The 20,394-nt window shown below is 40.2% G+C and overlaps 2 non-coding genes and 1 pseudogene across 2 annotated transcripts; all 3 read left to right on the top strand.

Annotated features, from left to right (window-relative positions):
* The first annotated feature begins 5,354 nt into the window (after positions 1–5,354).
* LOC116859502 lies at positions 5,355–5,823 on the top strand (annotated as a pseudogene).
* Positions 5,824–12,026: 6,203 nt separating this feature from the next.
* LOC116859512 lies at positions 12,027–12,133 on the top strand. The gene has a single exon (XR_004381168.1). It is a non-coding gene; the product is annotated as a U6 spliceosomal RNA (small nuclear RNA).
* Positions 12,134–14,178: 2,045 nt separating this feature from the next.
* On the top strand, positions 14,179–14,251 carry TRNAK-CUU. The gene has a single exon. It is a non-coding gene; the product is annotated as a tRNA-Lys (tRNA).
* Positions 14,252–20,394: the final 6,143 nt, after the last annotated feature.

Below are 20,394 nucleotides of genomic sequence, written 5' to 3'. Positions count from 1 at the left end.
GACAGAACACTGAGGAGCACTGCGTTTAATAGACCAGGAGATCAAAGGGAATTGGCATAGGATCTAAAAAGTAGAAAATAAAAAATGGTAGGAGAACCAAAAGAGAATAGTACCTCAGAAGCCAGACAAGAAAGAGAGAGAGAGAGAGAAAAAAAAAAAAAAGCACTAAATATGCCTCAGGATAGAGAACTAACATAAGAAACAAATGATGCAGGCAGGAAAATGTTAATGACTATTGTCCTGGCCTAGGCAAGAGAAAATAAGGATGATGATATGTACATAGTAGACAGGAGATACTAGGGAAACATTTAGGTATTCGTTTTCAAGATTTGGTTATTATTTGGATGTAAAAGATCAGAAAGGGAGCACCTGGGTGGCTCAGTCAGCTAAAAGCCTGACTCTTGGTTTCAACTGAGGTCATGATCTCAGAGCCATTAGATCAAGGCCCACGTCAGGCTCTGAGCTGAGCACAGTCTGTTTGAGATTATCTTCCACCCTCTCTGTCCCTCCCCTGGCTCATGTGAGAGCTCTCTCTCTCTCTCTCAAATAAATAAATAAATAAAATCTTAAAAAAAAAAAAAAAGTCAGAGAATGGAAGTTGGGGGATATTGCCCAGATTGCTGGCTAGGACTACGGGGTATATAATTTAGTACCATTTACTGACCCAAGAAATACAGGCTAAGGAGCTGTTTGGTAAGAACAATGATAAGTTCACCTTTGGATACACTGATTTTTATTTATGTATATTTTAAAGATTTTGTTTATTTATTTGACAGAAAAAGAGAGAGATCACAAGTAGGCAGAGAGGCAGGCAGAGAGAGAGGAGGAAGCAGGCTCCCTGCTGAGCAGAGAGCCCGATGCGGGGCTCGATCCCAGGACCCTGAGACCATGACCCGAGCTGAAGGCAGAGGCTTTAACCCATTGAGCCACCCAGGTGCCCCTATTTATGTATTTTTTTAAAGGTTTATTTATTTATCTTAGAGAGAGAGCACAGAGTGGGGAGGGGCAGAGGGAGAAGGAAAGAGAATCTCAAGCAGACTCTACACTGTGCATGGACCCTGTCGCGGGGCTCAATCTCATGACCCTGAGATCATGACCTGAGCTGAAACCAAGAGTTGGATGCTTAACTGACTGTGCCACCCAGGCCCCCTGGGTACATTGATTTTTAAAGTGTGTATTCTGTATTCAAGTATATATGCCAAGAAAAGAGTTGAATATGCAGTTTTAGAGCTCAAAGATCTGTGCTAGAGATACAACATTATGAGTCATCTGCTTATATCTGAACTCAAGGAGTATGTGATTTTGCCTATGGCAAAAGTGAGACATGAAGGGGGACAAAGATCCCTGAGGAAATCCAACATTTAAGGGTCGGCTAAATGATAATGAGTCCTCAAAGGAGAATTCTGAAAGAGCAACTAGAAAGGTAGGAGAAGAATCCAAAGGTTTCTTAAGATTCAAAGGAGTGCTCATGAGTAGTCAGTTCTGTCATATGTAATATAGCTGTCTGGTCAAAGGAAGACTGAAACTATTTCTTGGACAAATATGGCAGTCATTGGTAACTATGGAGTAAGACATTTTTGTGGAAACACTGATGGTGGAGAAATAGAAACAGGCTGAAGTGGTTTAAAAAGTAAAGAGATCATAAGGTAATGAAGATACAAATATAGGCAACTCTTAAAAAGTTTGCCTCTGAAAGGAAGGAGAAATAAAGAACTAGCTGAAGGAGGAACATTTTAGTGCCATTGTAAAGGCATATATGTATTTTTTACTATACCTTCTCACGGATACTGGTGTGACACTAGATCATGAAGTGTCTTAAATGCCATCCTAAGGAGTCCGGAATTTTCTCCTATAGACAATGTGGGACCATTGGGAATGACAAAAACAGATCTAGATTTTCATGAGAGTAAGAGGGTTTTTAAGGATAAGATCAATAAGAAGAGACAAACTAGGTGACTATTACAACAATCCAGCTGAGAGATAATTAATGTCTAAAATAAGGCAGTTGTGGAGGTGCCTGTTGGCTCATTTGGTTAAGCAACTGACTCTTGGTTTCAGCTCAGGTCATGATCTCATGGGTCCTGAGATCAGCCCTGCACTGGCCTCCATGCTCACAGGGAATCTGCTTGAGATCCTCTTGCTCTGCCACTCCCCCACTCAGGATCGCATGCGCACACACACGCTCTCTCTTAAATAAACTTTAAAAAAAAATAAGCACTTGTCAGGTATTTAGGGCTATTAATGAGATGAAATTAACAGGATATGGAAGTAAAGCTAACAAGAATACTAAGGATAACCTGTAAATATTACTCCTGAGTGAATGAGTCAATGGTCGTGTCATATACAGGACTGGGAACACAGGAGGGGTGAGTTTATGAGTAAGGTAATGATTGAATTTGAATACACCTCACTTGTGAAATACCCAAGTGAAAATCTATACCAGATGTACAGGAGATGGAAGATGGAAAGAGATGATTAGGTAAAAGAATAACTGCACTTAACATGTCTCATTGTATAGAAGCCTGGTGTAAACTCTCAAGTTCAAAATCCAGAAACATTTTTTTTGTTTGAAGGTGTATTTTACGTTTTCATTTTCCTAGATCGAGAATATATATCCATAAAATATACGGTTTCATTAGTTGAAAAGGTTTTCCCTCCCTAGCAAACTATGTATCAAGAGTTCTACACAAGAGTCATACAATTCAGTAAAATCCCAGAGGAGACTTCAGGGGAGAAATAACTACCAAAGAAACCAACACATTTGGACTGACAACTCTAAATGATGTATTTTTTGTTTTCACTGAAAAATAAGCGATTCTCTGGCTTGGTTTATTATTAATATCATCTCTCTCATATATGCTTGAAAATTACCCACCAAGACATAAACCCTACGTTTATCTTGATGGGTTGAGGTTAGTTAACTTTACGGAGCCCAGGAATGTGTACAGCTTTCAAATCAGCTTCAGCTCATTTTATTTGGAAGAGTGAGTTTAACACTTCAAACGAAATTTTGGGAAAATTACGGTATCACATTTGCTTCCTGTGTCAGAGTGGCATGTAAGTCTGTATATGAATTTTATTCCTAACTGCCGTCTCCAAAATCAGGGGACCCTAACTGGGAAACTTTCTTGTTTGCAGGCACTCTGCCAAATTTTGACATCCGGCCAAACACAGTAGAATGCATACTCATTTCCTCAGTGATATGGTAGGTGTGGAACTCATTTCTGCTTACGAATACAATACTTTTTTAAGTTTCTTAGTTACTTTACTTTGTAGATCTTTTTTTCTTAAATATATTGTGTCATAGAAAGATTCTTCTGTGGTTGTGATTCATTAATTCTAGCAATAATAGACATGATGTGAAAAGGACAGTAATATTTAAAAAGCAGATTGAGACTGACTGGAAATGCCAGTCTATAGATGCCAGTCTCCATAAGTGACCCTGAATAAGGTCTCCAAGCCACAGACTCTCTATACAATGCAAACATTATCTATTTGGAAACACTAGGTAACTAACTGCATTCATAAATTCTTTTTTTTTTTTGCATTCATAAATTTGTACTTTATGTTCTTGTTCTGGGTTAAGTTCTGTTTCTCCATCCTCCTATAGTAGTCTGAGAAACTTGATTACTGGCCTTACTATGTTATTTTTAAAGGTTCTGTGCAGGGCGCCTGGGTGGCTCAGTTGCTTAAGCGCCTGCCTTCAGCTTGGGTCATGATCTCAGGGTCCTGGTATTGAGCCCAGCGTCAGGCTCCCTGCCAAGCAGGGAGCCTGATTCTCCCTCCCTCCTGCTCATTCTCTCTCTCAAATAAATTAATTAATTAAATTAAAAAATAAAAAGGTTCTGTGCATAGGCCTGTGCTATGAGGAATTTTATGTTTTATTCATCATCCACACAAAGCAAAGGGCATAAAGCCACAGTAAGTGCTCAGTAAAGCTCTATTACACTGAATATTTTCCCATTTTCATCCTATTGATCTCACTTGTGTAGGATTAACCACTGGTCTTTGCAGCTCCACTAGCAGAGAAGATGTATCATTATCTCTCCATTTTATTACTTTCTTATTTTTTGATTTTAAAGATTTATTTATTTGTTTTGGAGAGAGAGGCTGCACAAGCAGTGGGGAGAGGTAGAGGAGGAGGGGCAGAGAGACAATCTCAAGTCAAATTCATGCAGAGCTCAGAGCCAGACATGGGGCTCGGTCTCACAACCCTGAGATCAAAACCAGAGCCGTAAGCAAAGGTAGGGGCTTAACTGACAGAGCCATGCAGGCACCCACTATATATCCATTTTAAACAGGTCAAAAGAGTACTCACGTCAATCAGATTTTGTTGGTGAATTATAAAATGCTGAATTTAATTTGCAATAGAAAGACCCTGGGATTTTTAAAATACTTTTTTAAAAAAGATTTTATTTATTCATTTGACAGACAGAGATCACAAGTAGGCAGAGAGGCAGGCAGAGAGAGAGAGGAAGGGAAGCAGGCTCACCGCTGAGCAGAGACCCTGGGATCATGACCCGAGCCAAAGGCAGAGGCCTTAACCCACTGAGCCACCCAGGTGCCCCAAAAGACCCTGTTTTAATTGTTATTAATTCTGGCTGATGATACAGCTTAAAGCCACACCATGCATAATAGATTTGGTTTCTGATATAAAATCTATGAAGTATATTAGGTGGGTCAAGGCCCTCCAGTCTCAAGACAATCTGAAATTTACTCAAATCCAATCTTAGGATAGACAAACTAGCAACTGAAGGATGATTTTGAATGAAAATAAGTATAAATTTATTTCTTATTGAAGTTGAAGAAAAAGTGGGAAAACTTCAAAAATAAATCCATGCCCCAGAGCAGTTTTGCAGGAGTGAAAACAGACCACTGACAGAGCATGCTGAAATGGAAAAAAAAGATCAATTATTCAAATTAATTTCAAGTCAATAATTCAGCAAGAATATATTGTGGGTATGGCCAAGTCACTAGTACTCTGTGGGCAATGCAAAGCTATAACAGATTCAGGGCCTAACCTCAAAAAGCTGGTCACCTAGGGAAATAAAGAAACAAATGCAGGTCACTACCATACCAAACAGACTATAAGGGGATGTTAGAGCAGAGGTTCAAAAGTACTATAGAAACACAGACAGTAAGAGAAATGCATTCGACCAAGGATTGAGGACTGAGGGGAGGCCTGACAAAGAAAGGGACATTTAAACTGGACAGTCCCTCGAAGGACAGATAGTTTTTTGACAAGAAGGCACTAGGAGGGTTGGGAGGGAAACCAACACCTGGCTCAGAGCAGTAGCCTCATGGTGGCCCCCGAGGGCTTCCTCTGGCCAGTGTTCCTCCCACCTGTCCACAGCATGGGAAATATCTTCTCGAACCTCTTTAAGGGCCTTTTTGGCAAAAAAGAAATGCGCATGCATTCTCATGGTGGGCTTGGATGTTGCAGAAAGACCACCATCCCATACAAACAGAAGCTGGGTGAGATCGTGGCCCCGTTCCCACCGTAGGCTTCACTGTGGAAACCATGGAAACCATGGAGGACAAGACCATCAGCCTCACCGTGTGGGACTCAGGTGGCCAGGACAAGGCCCCGCCTCTGTGGCACCACCGCTTCCAGAACACACAAGGTCTCATCTTCACAGCTGACAGAAGTGACAGAGAGCAGGACCTCCCCGACACCACGAATGCAGCTGAGGTCACGGACAGGCTGGGGCTGTGCTCCCTGCACCCCAGGAACTGGTACAGTCAGGCCACCTGAGCCACCACCGGGCCGGGCTCTATGAGGGACCCGACGGGCTGTCCAATCAGTTCTGGAACCAGAAGTGAGCTGCGCTCCCCCCACAACCCCTGCCGGCTCCCCACTTCCACCCTGCTTTACTCTCCTGTGGTGTGAGAGCCAGAAGCTGTCTACACTGCGGTCGGTCACAGCGCGCTTCACCAGGCTGTCAATGCGCAGACACAGCCGGCAGCCAGGTTTTTATCTAATGTAAATTGTGTCTGTTCCCAATGAGGCCGATTGTGGAACTCCTATGCAGTATCACTCAGCCTTTTTTTTTTTTTTTTTTTAAAGATTTTATTTATTTATTTGACAGACAGAGATCACAAGTAGGCAGAGAGGCAGGCAGAGAGAGAGGAGGAAGCAGGCTCCCTGCTGAGCAGAGAGCCCGATGCGGGGCTCGATCCCAGGACCCTGGGATCATGACCCGAGCCGAAGGCAGAGGCTTAACCCACTGAGCCACCCAGGCGCCCAGCCTTTTTTTTTTTTTTCTTTTTTATTGTAAAGAGAAAATCAACCCACTGTTCAATACTGAGAAGGGATTTCAGGCACACGGGGCCTCCGGGAGGTGTTGCGTCAGATCAGCCGGACTCGCCTCCTTGGGCGTTAGATCTGTGTTGAGATCCATTTTGGTGGCTGGTTTCTAAACTGGACTCTGCATTTTAAAAGCAGTTACATATAAAGATAAGGAGAACTGAACGCACAGAAGGGAGGACCGTGCCTCGTATCAGCTCTGCGGCAGCGGCTAGAGTTGAGTCCATCGGGAGACGGAGCAGAACCGGCCACGGTCCCTCATGGTCACCACAGGGTCCCTGTGATTCGCTCTGTCTTGGGTCATCCCACATTCCCTGCGTTTGTACTTGTGCTTGAGCTTACACAGCTCAGGAGACAGACAAGCACTGTAACTACAGCTACTGGAACAAAAATCCTTAACTATTAAAAAAAAAAGGGAAGGAGCACCTGGGTGGCTCAGTCGCAAAAGCATCTGCCTTCGGCTCAGGTCCTGATCTCCAAGTCCTGGGATTGAACCCTGCGTAGGGTTCCCTGCTCAGCCCCCCTGCTTCTCCCTCTGCTGCTCCCGCTGCTTGTGCTCATTCTCTCCAACAAATAAATAAATAAAATCGTACCCCCCCCCAAAAAAAAAGGCAACATGAGGAGCAGTGGTAGAGGCGAAGGCCCGAAAGCGGCAGCGGTGCACTGGGAACCTGTAAGCGTCTGCCCTGCCGCACCGAAACGCAGCGTGCTAGATAGGCTTGGTGTTTACAGCGTTGGCTTGCCAGCATCTCTTATCTCTTTCTCCTAGGAATGGTACCCAACATATCTTGCAGAGTTGGTATTTTACTTTGTGTCCCTTTCATTCAGTTGGAACTGAATTGATTCCAGTAGGGTGAAAAGTGCAAGACCCAGGCCGGGCCAAGTGGTTCCCAGGACACCCTCAGCCACAGTGATGAGTTAATCAGTGAACATGAGACTTCAGCTGGTCCAATTAGAGTGAATCCTCGGATCTGTACTGAATTTACTGGGAAGAGATCTATTCTCTTTACTACTATACTTGAATTTGGGCAGATTGAGCAGGTCACTGGATAAAGCCCGATAAAGAAGACAACATAGGCGAGGGCAGAGCTAAGAGTGGAGACACACCAGGCCGGGGTAACAGTGTTTTGGCTCCTAGTTCAAGTCTCACCTGGGACTTTTTTACATAAGCTAACAAATTCTCCATCTTTAAAGCCTGTTTGTGTTAGGTTTTCTGTGTTACGCCCCAAGGAGCCTTGTCGGATATTCACAAAATGAGAGACCATATAAGAAATGTCTTGAAAATTAGGGTATAACTTACATCAGATACTTGTCTTTTTTTCTCCCCACCTTTCTCCACCAAAGCATACAGGCTGCTTTCTTGAAGATTCAAACAGTGCCAGTGGGCTAGTAATGAAGCTATGAAAGGCATGGGCAAAATAAAATAAAAATAAAAATAAAATAAATAAAAATAAGGCCTCTGCAGCTCATTGGTCTTCTGGTGGGGCTCCTTACTTTTCCCAGCCTTGCGGCAACCAGTTAACAAGCAGTCCTCTTCTGGATCCCAAGTGCTCACTAATTTATTTTGGAAAAGTAGCAGAGCTGCTGCCACAACCATCTAGAATCTCTGCAGGATGTGATTTGCAAGAACAACTTTGAGTATAATTCTCTTATCTTAGAAAACTACCATTTTATAGGCATACATACAGAAGAATACTACTTTGCTAAAAATAGGTTGCCCTAAGTTATGTTCAAAAAAATATAAAAGATCTTAAAAAGAAAGGTGAGGTCGATGGAAATTATGAAAACTTCCTTTTAGCGGAGGATAGTTAGAGCCTTTAAAATGTTAATAACAATAATCCTCGCTGATTTTATAGCATTCCATTTATTACTTCCAAAAACATTCACTGAATGCCTACTGTGCTAGATGTTTTGCCGACATAGATGAATCTGTTGTTCTAGCCCTCAAGGAACTCAGAGTTCTAGGAGGATAGATAAGACCATCTTTCCTTCCTCTGTTCATTCAGCCAAAAATGCCTGCCACAGGCCAGACACTGTTAGGCATTATGGATTGAACAAGAAAAAATATTAAAGGTAGAAATTGGGCCTGAATTGCCAAGGTTATGCATCGACAAAATACAAGGCAAAGAACCGAGTGAAGAGACAGACTCATTGGTGTGTGCTGGCCGAAATGCAGACAATGCAGACAGCGTCAGTTCTAGAAGAAGCAGGCTCCCACACTGCTTGGGGCTGTTGCTCTCTAATGGACAATGACTCTGACAAGGAGCTCTCTTCTCAACTTATTTTGAACTAATTATAAATTCAGAGGAAGGTGCAAAGAAAGTACATACAGGCCCTCTGTACCCTTCACCCCGTCTCTCTCAACAGCTACATCTTCCGCGCCGTATAGTATCAAAACCAGGGAACTGATATTGATATTGATATGATGTGTAAGTATAGCTCTTTGTCATTCTATCCTATCACGTGGATTGGTAAAAGCACCACCTTAGTTAAGATACAGAATTATTTTGCCATGCCCAAGATCTCCCTTGTGCTATCCCATATACACTATGGAGTATGATGCCTCCATCAGAAAGGATGAATCCCCAACTTTTGTAGCAACATGGACGGGACTGGAAGAGATTATGCTGAGTGAAATAAGTCAAGCAGAGAGCGTCAATTATCATATGGTTTCACTTATTTGTGGAGCATAACAAATAGCATGGAGGACATGGGGAGTTAGAAGGGAGTTGGGGGAAATTGGAAGGGGAGGTGAACAATGAGAGACTGTGGACTCTGAAAAACAATCTGAAGGGTTTGAAGAGGTGGGGGGGTGGGAGGTTGGGGGAACCAGGTGGTGGGTATTAGAGAGGGCACAGATTGCATGGAGCACTGGGTGTGGTACAAAAACAATACAGTTATGTTGAAAATAAATTTAAAAAAATGATTAAAAAAAAAAAAGAACAATGCCCTTCAAATCCAGCTGTGAATTCATTTGTCAACAAAACTGTTAGAAATCAAAAGTGCCCGGATGAGCTTGCTCCCCCTGATTTCTAAGTATGAAGGAAGGTAGGGAAGCACGTGCTTCCAGGGTGTATATACAAGACAACTTACCAACAGGTACAAGAGAAAGGACTTCAGTGGAGTCTGGTTTTTGTTGGCAGTGCTACTGCAATAGGCGAGGTTTTGATCGTCATTCAATATAGTTCAAGAGTATTGGTAAGATGTGTTAATATTGAGTTTATTTTAAAAAAATACACGTGCAGTCATTACCTCTGTATCCACCACTAACTAATGTCTAAAGAGAGGTTATGTAATCCCCAAGAGTTGGTACCATGTAAGAGAACATCTAGTGGCTACCCCAGTGAACGGTTGGCAAAAGTAAGTAGAGATCTACTAAAACGTCTGGGAAGAGCAAATTTACCAGTTCAACCTATCTAAAGCAATCATATCTTTCATATGGAGAAGCACCACTTTGGGGAACAGTATCAACAAATCAATATGTTCGTTTTTCACCCAATATTCTCCACAGTCGGTAATCTGAGTCACACTGTGTGCATTATACATACAGCTTCTTCACAGGGTTTTCAATAACTTAGAATAAAATTTTGGCCACTTTTCAAGGCAAAATGGTTTAATCTTCAGGATACAGTTCTCTTGTGGAAAACCATTGTCTTGGACATCTGCTGAGTAACTAATAGAATCATCTGTGTATGTGCAAAGTTAGGCTTATACAGAGGACATCTTTCTGTGCCAGGAAAAGCACATGCTAAACATAAAAGAAATCATTATGAACTGGATTAATAGATGTATAGAGAAAGAAGTTGAGAATCTGCCATTGGTAAGATCTGGCAACAGGTGCAGGATATTCAAACCCTAATTTCTCATGAATGAGGAATGAACATCTGCTCAGAATAGCAATGGAAGGGAATATTCGGATTTCTACTAAATACACTTGCAACAACAGGAGCCATGGGATCATAACCAAGACATTTTTTCTGTATCCATTCATGTGCTAGTTAATACTCCAGTAACTCTGAATTGAGCAGTATTCTACAGTAAAAGCGCCGATTCGGGTTGTGCATTCTGATCACCGTTGGAGCTTACTTAAAATGCGGATACCTATTTCACACCCTAGGAGTACTGAATCTGAAAATTCAAGAGTGATGTTCTAGAATATGTATTGTTGCAAAGCTCAGCCATTGATTCCAATGTGCAGCCAAGTTTGGAAACCACTGGTTTAAATGCTGTTTGGTAGAATAGCTCCAGAACTAAATTTACCATTGCCTTCCTTGGTTCTCAGGCTACTAGCCATCCAATCCGTTCCAACTTCCCTCTCTATATATTTCTTCAATCCATTTCCTTCTCTCAAGTCTTACTGCTACTGTCTTAGTTCTGGGCATATGACCCTGGACCATAGCAGTAGTTAGTTTCAGTCTTGCATCTGGAGGGCAGTGACATATTGTATCACCAAGAGCCATCCATGGATGAGCCTCACAACAGCCTTATTTGGAGGACACTATGCAACATAGTTCTGCTCCTGATAATAGACATTACTGAAGAGATCCTGGAGGCGACCTGAAGCACGAGTGATTAGACAGCTGGGAGAGAGCAATGTGTTGTCTGAGAAGAGGCAGGAGTAAAGCAAAAATACGTCAAATTGATGGACAAAGAAGATGTGGTATATATGTACAATGGAATACTACGCAGCCATCAAAAGAAATGAAATCTTGCCATTTGCGACTACGTGGATGGAACTAGAGGGTATTATGCTTAGCGAAATAAGTCAATCGGAGGAAGACAACTATCATATGATCTCCCTGATATGAGGAAGTGGAGATGCAATGTGGGGGGGTTGGGGGCTAGGAAAAGAAAAAATGAAAGAAGATGGGATTGGGAGAGAGAAAAACCATAAAAGACTCAATCTCAAAAAACAGACTGAGGGTTGCCGGGGGGAGGGGGGATGGGAGAGGGTGGTGGGGATATGGACATTGGGGAGGGTATGTGCTATGGTGAGTGCTATGAAATGTGTAAACCTGGCAATTCACAGACCTGTACCCCTGGGGATAAAAATACATTATATGTTTATTAAAAAAAATAAATTAATTAATAAAAAAGAATACGTCAAATTGGATATTTGATTTTATGTCTAATTTCCTCAAGAAATATTTATGTCCTTGCAATGTGTGGAGATGATAGGGTTATATTTAAATCTGACTTGTCATATCCTTACTGAAAATGTTTCACTAATTCCATACCCCACTGACCTTGTCATAAATTCTAGATCTTTGTATGCTACTTGATGCACTGTATGATTTGTCCCTGACTACCTCCCTTCCTTCATCTTCACCTATTTTGAAAGTTTTCCTTTAATAATATTGAGCTTCGTAAAGTTTCATCAATATACAATGTTATTCTATGCTCTATGCTTTGGTATATGTTGTTTCTTCTGCTTGAACCATTCCTATCCATTCTATTCATTCATATTTTCAATTCAGAGGCCATCTCCTCTGAGAGTCTGCCTTCAAACACCCTCACACTAGACATTTAAATATTTACTCTTTTGCTTCTTCAGTATTTTGTAGATACTTCTGCTTTGACATTAATCATTAAACTAATTATTTATGTGCCTATATCCCTACTACGTGATCAGTTCCTTGAAGCTGTTTTGTTTTTTCTGCTTTATTTTTCCATATCCTTAAATATTTTTGAAACATTAATTAAAATTTCTTTGCGGCCGGTGCCTCCTTTGCCAGCACATATACTAAAACTAGAATGATATAGAGAAGACTAGCATGGCCCCTGTGCAAGGATGAAACACAAATTTGTGAAGCATTTCATATTTTTGTATGTAAGTGATGAATCCCTAAATTCTGCTCCAGAAACCAGTACTGCACTCTATGTTAACTAAAATTTAAATTTAAAAAAATTTCACTGATGCCAAATATTTCATAATGTATGACTATTCTTGAGATTCTGGAATTTTAGGATTATTCCTATTTTCTCTTTTATACATAATGCCACAAAATACATCTTTATGTACGAATATTTGACTGTTTCAGTGTATATTTCTTTTGGGAATATTTAAAGGATTTGGTTTAATGCATCAATAAATATGGACTTTCTTTTTCTTTTTTTTTTTAAAGACTTTATTTATGTGTTTGAGAGAGTGAGAGGGCACAAATGAGGGGATCAGAAGAGGGAGAAGCAGGCTCCTGGCTGAGCAGGGAGCCCAATGTGGCACTCAATCCCAGGACTCTGTGATCATAACCTGGGCCAAAGGCAGATGCTTAATGACTGAGCCATCCAGGTGCCCCAGTAAATATGGCTCATAAGACCTTTTGATTCTGACTGTCAAAGAGCTCTAAAGAAAAAGTGAAAATTTTGAATTCTCACCAGCAGTGTGTTAGGACTCTTTACATTCAATGATATTTATAGACCATCTTCTCTTTTCTATTGACACATTAATCCTTGATAAAGTTATGTAGTGCCATACCTCTAAAAACAGTTTATTTATAAAAGTATATGGTATGTATACATATATATAACTCATACATCTAAATTTATAAATTTATTCCTAAATCTGTATTTCTGTCAGGCCCTATACTCCTGACTCATATATTCAACTGCCTATTTGATACTTCCAGAGAATTCATCAAAAAGTAACTGAAATTTAATTACAAGTCAAAAAGAACAAACATTTCCTTTGTCACTTACTATATATGATATTTAAAATTATACTTCAAATTACATTTTAGAATTCTAGAGAGCTATAACAAGATACCTAGGAATAAACCTAACCAAAGAGGTGCAAGACCTGTACTCTGAAAACTGTAAAGCGCTGATAAAAGAAAGTGAAGAGGACACGGAGAAATGAAAAGACATTCTGCGTTCATGGATTGGAAAAATAATATTGTTAACATGTCTATACTACCCAAACCAATCTACATATTTAATGTAATCTCGATCAAAACACCAACAGCATTTGCACAGAACTAAAACAAACAATCCTAAAATATGTAAAAAACCACAAAAGACCACACATTTCCAGAGCAATCTTTAAAAAGAAAAGCAAAGCTGGGGGCATCAGAATTCTGGACTTCCAGTTATATTATGAAGCTGTAGTAATCAAAAGAGTATGGTACTGGCACAAAAACAACTCACAAATCAATGGAACAGAACAGAAAAGCATGAAATAAACATATAATTCTATGGCCAATTAATCAACAAAGCAAGAAAGAATAACCAATGGGAAAAAGTCTCTTCAAAAAATGGTGTTGGGGAAACTGGACAGCTACGTGCCAAAGAATGAAACTGGACCACTCTCTTACACCTTAAAAAAAGATAAATTAAAAATGGATTAAAGATCTAAATGTGAGACCTAAAACCATAAAAATCCTAGAAGAGAAGACAGGTAGTAACTTCTTGGACATTAGCCATAGCAACTTTCTCTAGATAGATCTCCTGAGGCAAGGGAAACAAAAGCAAAAATAAACTATTGAACTACATCGAGATAAAAAGCTTCTGCAAAGCAAAGGAAATAATCAAGAAATCTAAAAGGCAACCTACTGAATGGGAGAAGATATGCGCAAATGACATATCTGATAAAGAGTTATTACCCAAAATATGTAAAGAACTTACAAAACTCAATACCCAAAAAACAAATAACCCAATTAAAAATTGGGTAGAAGACATGAACAGACATTTCTCCAAAAAGGATATCCAGATGGCCATAGACACTTGAAAAGATGCTCATTATCACTTATCCTCAGGGAAATGCAAATCAAAACTACAACGGGGTATAATCTCACACCTGTTAGAATAGTTAAAACCAACAACACAAGAAACAACAGGTGTTGGCGAGGATGTGGAGAAAGAAGAACACCTGGGGTGTCTTGCTGGCTCAGTTGGTAGAGCATGTGACTCTTGATCTCAGGGTCGTGAGTTCAAGTCCCACACTGGGCATGGAGTGTACTTAAAAAAATTAAACAAAACAAAAACAAAACAGAGTACAGAGCTCAGATATGGATCCTCAACTCCGTGGTCAAATAATCTTCAACAAAGCAGGAAAAAATATCCAGTGGAAAAAAGATAGTCTCTTCAATAGATGGTCCTGGGAAAATTGGACAGCTATGTACAGAAGAATGAAATTCAACTATTCTCTTATACTACACACTAAGATAAACTCAAAATTGGTGAAAGACCTCAATGTGAGACAGTAATCCATCAAAATCCTAGGGGACAACATAGGCAGCAACCTCACTGACATTGGCCACAGCAAATTCTTTCAAGACACATCTCCAAGGGCAAGAGAAACGAAAGTGAAAATGAACTTTTGGGACTTCATTAAGATCAAAAGACTCTTCACACCAAAGGAAACAGTTAACAAAACTGAGGCAACCCATGAAATGGGAGACAATATTCGCAAATGACATTACAGACAAAGGACTGATATCCAAGATCTATAAAGAACTTCTCAAACTCAACACCCAAAAAACAGATAATCAGTCAAAAAATGGGCAGAAGTCATGAACAGACACTTCTCCAATGAAGACATACAAATGGGTAACAAACACATGAAAAAATGCTCATCATCATTAGCCATCATGGAAATCCAAATCAAAACCACTTTGAGATACCACCTTACACCAGTTAGAATGGCAAATATTAACAAGGCAGGAAACAATAAATGTTGGAGAGGATGTGGAGAAAGGGGAACCCTCTTACACTGTTGGTGGGAATGCAAGTTGGTGCAGCCACTGTGGAAAAGAGTGTGGAGATTCCTCAAAAAATTAAAAACAGAGCTACCCTAAGATCTGGAATTGCACTACTGAATATTTACCCCAAAGACACAGATGTAGTGAAAAGAAGGGCCATATGTACCCCAATGTTCATAGCAGCAATGTCTGCAATAGCCAAACTGTGGAAAGGGCTGAGATGTCCTTCAACAGATGAATGGATAAAGAAGATGTGGTCCATATATACAGTGGAATATTACGCAGCCATCAGAAAGGATGAATGCCCATTATTTGCATTAACATGGATGGGACTGGAGGAGATTATGCTGAGTGAAAGAAGTCAAGCAGAGAAAGTCCATTATCATGTGGTTTCACTTACTTGTGGAACATAAGGAATAACTTAGAGGACATTAGGAGAAGGAAAGGAAAATTGAATTGGGGTAAATCAGAGGGGGAGATGAACCAGGAGAGACTGTGGACTCTGAGAAACAAACTGAGGGTTTTAGAGGTGAGGGGAGTGGGGGAATGAGTGAGACTGGTGGTGGATATTAAGGAGAGCACACATTGCATGGAGCCCTGGGTATTATATGTAAATGATGAATCTTGGAACACTACATCAAAAACTAATGATGTATGGTGACTAACTTAACACAATAAAATTTTTAAAAAAAGAGAAAGGAACACTTGTGCACTGTTAGTGGGAATGCAAACTGATATAGCTACTTTGGAAAACAGTATGGAAGTTCCTCAAAAAATTAAAAATAGAACTACCGGGGCACCTGGATGGTGCAGTGGGTTAAAGCCTCTGCCTTCGGCTCAGGTCATGATCCCAGGGTCCTGGGATTGAGCCCCGCATCGGGCTCTCTGCTCGGCAGGGAGCCTGCTTCCCCCGTCTCTCTGCCTGCCTCTCTGCCTCCTTATGATCTCTGTCTGTCAAATTAATAAATAAAATCTTTAAAAATAGAACTACCTTACCATCCAGCAATTACATTAGTGAGTATTTACCCAAAGAATAAGAAAACACGAATTTGAAAAGATATATGCACTCCTATGTTTACTGCAGCATTATTTACAATAGCCAAGGCATGGAAGCAGCACATGCGTCCGGTGATCAATGAGTGGATAAAGAAGATCTGGTACACACACACACACACACACACACACGCAGAGGAATGTTATTCAGCAACAAAAAAGAATGAGATCTTGCCATTTGCAGTGACATGGCTGAAGCCAGAGAGTATGATGCTAAGTGAAATAAGTCAGAGAAAGGCAAATACCATATGATTTCATTCATATGTGGAATTTAAGAAGCAAATCAAGCAAAGGCAAAAGATGAGAAAGACAGAGAGACTCAAAGCGAAAACCAGACTTTTAATTATAGAGAACAATCTGATGGTTACCATAGGGGAGGAGAAGGGGGACATGGGTTAAATAGGTACCAGGGATGAAGGAGGGTGCTTCTTGTGGTGAGCACTGGCTGAGATATGGAAGTCTGAATCACTCTATTGTACACCTGAAACTAATATTACACTGTATGTGAACGAACTGGAATAAAAAAACAACTTTAAAAAAAATAAATAAAACGTAAAATTCCAGAGAGCTGATCAATAGCCACTAGTACATCCTTTTGTTGTTGTTGTTGTTTTAAAGATTTTATTTATTTATTTATTTATTTATTTTAAAGATTTTATTTATTTGACAGAGAGAGAGATCACAAGTAGAGAGAGAGAGAGGAGGAAGCAGGCTCCCTGCCTAGCAGAGAGCCTGATGTGGGACTCGATCCCAGGACCCTGAGATCATGACCTGAGCTGAAGGCAGAGGCTTAACCCACTGAGCCACCCAGGCAGCCCTAAAGATTTTATTTTTAAGTAATTTCTACACCCAACATGGGGCTTGAACTTAAAACCCTGAGATCAAGAGTCACATATTCCATTGACTGAGCCAGCCAGGTGCCCCTGTCCTTTTAGTTTTAAATGATTTGATTTTGTACATTAAGTTATTTGATCTACCTGATTTTGTTATAAAGTACAAGAATTATCTATATTTATGTTTTCAAATAGTTCATTTAATTAATTATGGAATAATCCTGAATTCTTTAAGATTTTTAATATATTTCTCATAAACTTAATTTATGCACACATGTGTGTGCGTGTGTATAGCAGTAGTGGAGGTGGTGTTGGTAGTTAGAGTAGCAGTTGTAGTAGTGGTAATAGCGATGTGCGTAGACTCTGGAGTTGCTAAGCTGGACTGGATTTAATAGTCATGTGACTGCAGGCACGATCCCTAAATTCTTTGTACCTTAGTTCCTTGCATATAAAATGGGAGTAATAGTAGTCCTGGACTGAATGTTATATGTGGATTAAAAGGGAGATAATGTGTGTAGCAGAAGCTACTAGTTTTCCAGCAAAATCTACCCTCTCTTTCTTTAAATCCTCAGTTAGATTGCTTTTCCCAGGTGCTCATCCAGCTAGGCACGGCCATGAGACCAAGCTGTCTCCAGAGTAACAGGTGTGGAGGTGAGACATGAATCTGCCACATGTGGCCCACCTAAACTTCTGCCAGGCTCTTTCTGCCTCTGGCTAATGTGTGTTGGTGGTAATCCTGGGGTCCTTGGAAGCCATTTATGTCATCTTTTGAAAAAGGCAGAACATCTGTCAGCCTGGGCCACTAAATGACTTATACAGACAAGAACAACCAGTAAACTGGAATCTCTACTTAAGACTATTAATAAACGAGATACAAACTATCTTTTGAGCTATTATATGCCTGGTTCCATTTGCTACCACACCATAACCAACTATAATATCACAGACAAGTTGATGAATAGAGTAACGAATTAGCACATCATAAGGGCCTAACCAGTATAGATATACTGCCAGAAAAGGAATAGATAAACGCAGATGAATTTAAGATATCAAATATTAGTTGCTTGTCTTTATGTTCTCTTTGATGACCCTGCCAATTCTTATACACACTTTTTAAGAGCATCCACATTTAACGTAAGAGAGGAGAGACAGACATGCCCACAATGCCTGACTTTCCCCCATGACTCCATTACTGATCAACACAGTCCCACTGGGTATTGAGACGAGATCTTCCTCCTCATCTTCACCAGTCAGACATATATCTTTTATTCTGCTGGGGAGGCCGGGGCAATGGATTTTAGAATGGGCCCAGAAAGGTTAACTCCACTATTTCATCATTCTGGGAAGTGCTATGGGCTCTAGAATCTGACTACATGTGTAGTGCTGGCTGCTGACAGCTTAGAGCTGAGTACGTCCTTATAATTCCTTTCACTGGGAAGTTTTCATTCCCAAGGTTACACCCATTCCCTGAGAGCAACCCAAATCCAAAGTGGGGTAGGTGTAAGGTTGGTGTAAGTAGGTAAGGTGTAAGGGTAAGGTGTAAGGGTATTCAGCTACTGTGCCTCAATTTGAGACAAATATGGAGGGCCATCCCAGATCCAGACCTCCCTGTGGCATCGACTATGGCAGAGAGCTTTGTTACAGCAGCTGAAGTTCAACTTCATCTGCCCAATCCTTCTTTACTGTCTTACAGGTAATTGTGGCTGAGAGCACTTACCAATAAACTTCCTCATATGCAAATCTCTGTCACAGAGTCTGTTTCATGGGTAACTCAACCCAAGATGAATGCATACCAGAAACACCCAGGGGCTTTTTAATAATACTAGACCCTAACCCCTGAGATTTCTGATTTAATTGCTCTAGGACAAAGTTTAAGCATTTTAAACACTCCCCAGATAATTCTAATGCACAGCTAGGGATGAAAACCACTGTCTTAACCCATTGAGCTTAGTAATGAAGCATATGGTGTGGCCATTTCCCTTGGGAAAGTAAGCTAGTAATACAGCAGGGCAGTACTGCTCCAGCCCTGACGAGGTAGCCCTACTCCTGCATCTCTAGCATCAACCACTTCTATTTTATGTATCTTTGAGATTAGCTGTGAAGACAGTTCAAATTTTTGTCCTCAGCAGATTACAAAGTGGGTCAGAATAAGACATTAATAAAATTAACTTCAAGGCTACATTGTACCCTAGGCAGAATATTTTATCTTTGTTCTATTTTCCATTTCAAATTATGCCTATCTGCATTGTTTAATATAACTCACCAGAGATTATGCAATTAGCCCAAATAATTACAACATGAAGGATGCCCCAAATTTGAATACTCTGAACCCCCCTCAATTATTTCTTTCCCAGAGAGAAATTAAAGAACAAAAATGAAATCTCCTCAAATTAAAAGTTCAAAGAAATTAAAGTTAAAAATGTTTGCACTTCCAAATTTCTTATTCCTGTAGATCTCAGTCAGAGGGCATCTCTACACATGCATTTCCTTCTTCAGCATCTGTAACTAATCTCTGGAAATGTGTAAGGGCTTGAGTACTACCCCAAAAGCTGAAATAATCCAACTTCCTACCTCTCATATGGTTCCCTTTTCGAAAGCATTTCAGTGCCTCGCCACCATCAAGAAAATTTAGGTTATCAGGAATACAAAGCGAGCAGCGCGTAAGTTCCCTTGAGCAACATTATATTCATAGGACCTGGTATTTTGTATAAGTGCCCATTTTTGTTAGCAGCCAGACAAAAGCAGGCACAGTTGCTGTAAAAGTAGACAGAAAAAGCGTAAGTGATGAAAAGGGTAATGCAACTATTATTTTAATTTTTGTGCTTTGTTATTTGATTCCTGTTGAAGTTGAATGTTTTCTCATAAGTTAATTCTCTTAAACACTTCTTATATGACAGTCTGTCCAAGATTTGAAGTACATAATTTACACATACAGTATACTTAGGTTCCTTAGGACAAAGAGAAAACCATAATAACCTTATGAATTGGTTGGTTATTGATTTATAAAATTGTACTAGTTTTCAACATGAAATTATGGGGATACTGACCAATTAGTATACCATAGCCCAGAAGCCTTGTTAACTGTATACTGTAAAGGAAGTTGAACACAAACATGCAAAAGCAAAAATGCATACAATGTTCCCCCCAAATTAAAAACTCCCAAATACAACTACGCTTTAAATGTAAAAAAATCAAGGCCTACTGTTGGAAGCTGTTCACTAGTACTGAAGAAGCAGGTTATCAATTCACTCTACTTCTTTGTATCTAGTTAATTTTCTCCTCCACCTTGCTCAACTTCAACCTACCCTCATATTATTTTATCTGATTGTCTTAGGTGCCTTCTCTAGACATTCTCAATTGAGGCTCTCCTAAAATCAATCTATCCATATGGGAAACGTCAGAAACCTACACCCAAGTAACAGGTAGAATTTGAAATTTGTTTCATCATTATATGCCATCATCTAATATGCCCAGAGAAGACCCTCAACAATTGTGGATACACCTA

This window comes from Lontra canadensis, unplaced genomic scaffold (assembly GCF_010015895.1).
Source record: "Lontra canadensis isolate GAN:19392208 unplaced genomic scaffold, GSC_riverotter_1.0 scaffold157, whole genome shotgun sequence".
NCBI classification, from domain to species: domain Eukaryota; kingdom Metazoa; phylum Chordata; class Mammalia; order Carnivora; family Mustelidae; genus Lontra; species Lontra canadensis.
Note: the sequence above shows the minus strand (reverse complement) of the source record. Positions and strands in the feature narration are given on the sequence as shown.